We start from the raw sequence: 5,055 nt of genomic DNA, 5'->3' as shown, positions 1-5,055 counted from the left end.
TACCAATTCTTGTGTTTTGGAAACAGTAATGCATGATTGTTTGTGGTATTTCTAAATCACTATTCAATATGGAACCATGAAATGTTATGGATATTACTCATTTGAAGACGTGTACAGAATCCTGATCAAATTATAGATACAACTTGAATGACCCATTTGTAGCCGTAAGTGTCACATTTGCCCTGCTGCTTTTCAGATGAACCGCCCCCCTTTTCTTTTTTAAAGCACATGAAAAATGTTGATCCCATGTGTCGACCCCATCCTAACCCAAACAAATCTGAATCTGCAAAGTATTTGTAAAACTAAGATCCCCTATTGTGGACCATCCCACAAGCTTGAATCTACACTACCTAAAGAGTTTTGTTTATTAATATGACTAATCATTGCCCCTTTTTTCTTATTGAGAACATTTTTTCTAGACATATGTATATTCCCATGTAAAACTTTGATGTCTTAATGTGGCCCCAAGGACAAATAATTTGAAGAAAGTAGAGTATGCAGTACCAGAGGATGTTTATTTATGACTACCGGTAATTTAGAAGAATTTTCCCTTACATTCCCATGTTAAACTTTGATCCTCAATTGTGGCCCAACCTTACCCCTGGCGGCCATGATTTGATGAGACTTGAATCTATGCTATGTAAGGAAGCTTTCATGTTTCACCTTTTCTGGCCCATTGGTTCTTTAGAGGAAAACCTTTAGGTCTTCTGGGTCAAGGCCTCTAGGAGCTAATACTATGGCCTGGCATGTCATGTGTGTAAATTTTTTTGGAATCTTGGCCATATCTCAAAGAACCTATTGGCCAATTTTTATCAAATTTGTTACAGGGTATGGCTTTCATTTACTAATAAAAGGGATGTGATCCTTAACGAGGTGAGATAATTAAGGAAATATTATTTAAAAAGTGGTGAATGCTAGAAAAAGCTCAATGAACCACTGGGCAGATTATCACCAAACTTTTAGGATATGTTGTAGATTAAAAATTATTAAAGGCATCACCCAAGGGTAAAAGAAGTGGTCTTGAGGTCACTTCAAAATTGACTTTAAAAATGTCTTGTTAAAACTCTGATATTTTGCCCACTTTCAGGACTATGATCATCAATTCTTGTCAATTGATGAATCTTAAGACCTTGGGTTAACTTACTTTTATGAATTTTATAGCTATTCATTTTCAAATTGATTTGATGCCTATCTTGGACACTTTGAAGCCAAGGATAATCAAAACTTGATTTGCATCATGGCGCCTTGGAGTATTTCAATCAAAAAGTACTGTAAGTCACCATGACTTACTTTTAAACAATTTCAGATTCTGAGGGTTTACAATCATTAAATCTTGGTCATTTTGCTGCATCTTGGGATGTAGGGGCATGTCAACTAAAAAACAGGTTACAGTAACCTACTTTCTGATTTTTATGACTTATCTTTATAGAATCATTAACCTATCTATTTTGAACACTATGAACTTAGGATTTCCAAAACTACAAGATGTGTTTGTGAAACACTGATGCCCCCATATGGCAACTTATAGGAAAGGTTAAACTTTCTCAAATGCAATTCAAATATGTTGGTACCCAAAGTAAGGTTTTGTCTCGAGGAATATACCTGCATGTGAAATGTGAGAGCCCTAGCAGCAACCATTGAATAGATATGGAAAAGGTTAAAGTTTTTCAAAAGTAAGTCAAACATCAAGGTCAAATGGTAAAAAATAATGGTGCCTAAGGAAAGGCCTTCTCACAAGAAATATACTGGTGAAATATGAAAGCTGAAGCATCAATCGTTCAAAAGTTATGACCAAGGTTTAAGTTTTCCAAAAGTAGGTCAAACTCCAAGGTCAAAGGGTCAAAGTTGTTGGTATCCAAAGGAAGGTCTTGTCACAAGGATTACATATGAGAAATATGAAAGCCCTAGCTCCAACGGTTCACAAGTTATAGCCAAGGTTAAAGTTTTTCAAAAGTAGGTCAAACTCCAAGGTCAAAGGGTCAAAGTTGTTGGTATCCAAAGGAAGGACTTGTCACAAGGATTACATATGTGAAGTATGAAAGCCCTAGCACCAATTGTTCAAAAGTTATGGCCAATATTAAAGTTTTTCAAAAGTAGGTCAAACTCCAAGGTCAAAGGGTCAAAGTTGTTGGTATCCAAAGGAAGGTCTTGTCACAAGGATTACACATGTGAAGTATGAAAGCCCTAGCTCCAACTGTTAAAAAGTTATGGCCAAGGTTAAAGTTGGGTAAAATTTTGTAAAACTAGGTCAAACTCCAAGGTCAAAAGGTCAAATATGGTGGTACTCAAAGAAAGGTCTTGTCACAAGGAATACACATGTGAAATATGAAAGCCATAGCTCCAACCAATCAAAAGTTACGGGCAATGTTAAAGTTTTTGCGGACAAACAGATGGACGGACAGGGCAAAAACTATATACCCCCGAATCTTCGATACAGGGGCATAAAAAAGTCAAAGCTTCTTAAGTCCAGGGATGTGTCAATGTGACCTTCTATTATCAAGAACTATTCATTTTCAAATTGTTTTCGTTGTTTATATTTTGGACACTGTAAAGCCTGGAATGGTCAAACCTTGTCACTTGAAGCATCTTAATTCCTAAAACCTCAGTGTCACATAACAAGAGGCCCACTTTACCCCATGTAATACCTACTGTGGCCCCATCCTATCTCCCAGGGGTCATGATTTTTACAATTTGTAATCTACATTACAACAGGATGCTTCCACATAAATTTCAGTATTTCTGGCATAGTGGTTCTTGAAAGGGAGATCTTTAAAGATTTTTTGTATATACACATGTATTTCACATTATATATTAGATTCCCTATTGTGACCCCCTTGTGACCTTAGTGGTTGTTGAGAAGAAGATTTTTTCCATATATTTCAATGTAAAACTTGGATTACCTATTGTAGCCCCGCCCTACCCCTGGGGGCAATGATTTAAACAATTTGTAATCTACACTAACCAAGGATTCTTCCACATAAGTTTAAGTTTTTCTGGCCCAGTGATTCTTGAAGAGGAGATTTTTAGAGATTTTTTTTTCTATATATTTCATTGTAAAAATGGATTTCCTATTGTGCCCCCCTACACCCAGGGGTCATGATTTTAACAATTTAGATTCTACACTACCCCAAGATGCTTCCACATAAGTTTCAGCTTTTCTGGCCCAGTGGTTCTTGAGAAGATTTTTAAAGATTTTTTCTATATATTTAAATGAAAAACTTGGATTCCCTATTGTGGCCCCGCCTTACCCCCGGGGGTCATGATTTTAATAATTTAGAATCTACACTACCCCAGGATGCATCTACATAAGTTTCAGCTTTTCTGGCCCAGTAGTTCTTGAGAAGATTTTAAAACAAATTTCCGAATATTTCAATGTAAAACACGGATTCCTTCTTGTGGCCCCGACCTATCCCTGGGGGTCATTATTTTAACAATTTAGAATTTATTCTACTAAATGATGCTTCCACATAAGTTTCAGCTTTTCTGGCCCAATAGTTCTTGAGAAGAAGATTTTTTCTATATATTTCAATAAAAAACTTGGATTCCTATTGTGGCCCCGCCCTACCCCGGGGTCATGATTTTTACAATTTAGAATCTACACTATCCCAGGATGCTTCCACATAAGTTTCAGATTTTCTGGCCCAGTGGTTCTTGAGAAAAAGATATATTTATGATCCCACCCTATTTTTGCCTTTTCTTGATTATCTCCCCTTGTAAGGGGGCTAGACCCTTCATTTTAACAATTTAGCTTTCCCTTTATCCAAGGATGCTTTGTACCAACTATGGTTAAAATTGGCCTAGTGGTTCTTGAGAAGAAGTTGAAAATGTGATAAGTTTACAGAGAGACAGACAGATGGACAACGGGTGATCAGAAAAGCTCACTTGAGCTTTCAGCTCAGGTGAGCTAAAAAGTAGGTCACAGTGACCTTCTTTCTGAATTTCATGGCTAATCTTTTTAAACACATTTTATTTAAGCATTTCAGATACCAGGATAAGAAGTATCAAACCTTTTCAGTTCAAGCATCTAGGTGCCTTGGGGTATGTCAACTTAAAAGCAGGTTGCAATGATTTACTTTCTGAATTTTAGAACTTAGAAAAAAATTGTATAAAGCATTGTCTTTATTTGGAAAATAATCTATCAACATGATCAAGTGAAAACTGACCATACCAAAAGATGCTATATATAGGCTATATATTTTGAAAACTGTAACATGTCACCAAACCTGAATTGTTGGTGCAGCAATTTGTGAGGTCAAAAGTAGGTCACAGTGACCTACTTTTATTTATTGACACTCCCTCACTTGAGCCTTTTGCTCAGTTGGACTAAAAATTGAGGCTATTTACATTTTGAAACAAGATGTGTTTGTGAAACACTGATACCCTCGTATGGCAGCTTATGGCGAAGGTTAAAGTTTCTCAAATGCAAGTCAAAATCCAGGCCAAAAGATAAAAAATGTTGGTAAGAAAGGTCTTGTCTCAAGGAATATACCTGTGAAATTTTGAAAGCCCTAGCTGCAACTGTTTAAAAGTTATGGCGTAGGTTAAAGATTTTTAAAAGTAAGTAAAACGTCAAGGTCAAAATGGTTGGTATCCAAAGGAAGGTCTTGTCACAAGGATTAAATATGTGAAGTATAAAAGCCCTAGCACCAACCATTCAAAAGTTATGGCCAAGGTTAAAGTTTTTCAAAAGTAGGTCAAACTCCTATGTCAAGGTCAAAGTGGTTGGTATCCAAAGGAAGGTGATGTCACAAGGATTACATATTTGAAGTATGAAAGCCCTAGCATCAACCATTCAAAAGTTATGGCCAAGGTTAAAAGTTTTCAAAAGTAGGTCAAACTCATAGGTCAAGGTCAAAGAGGTTGATATCCAGAGGAAGGTCTTGTCACAAAAGTTTGAAACCCCAAGCACCAACCATTCAAAAGTTATGGCCAAGAAAGTTTTTCAAAAGTAAGTCAAACTCCAAGGTCAAGGTCAAAAGGTCAAAGTTGTTGGTATCCAAAGGAAGGCCTTGTCACAAAGAATACACATGTGAAGTTTGAAACCCCAAGCACCAA

The sequence above is a fragment of the Saccostrea echinata genome, unplaced genomic scaffold, assembly GCF_033153115.1.
Source record: "Saccostrea echinata isolate AGI-Se365-2 ecotype Australia unplaced genomic scaffold, CSIRO_AGI_Sech_v1 ptg000009l, whole genome shotgun sequence".
Lineage (NCBI taxonomy): Eukaryota > Metazoa > Mollusca > Bivalvia > Ostreida > Ostreidae > Saccostrea > Saccostrea echinata.
Note: the sequence above shows the minus strand (reverse complement) of the source record.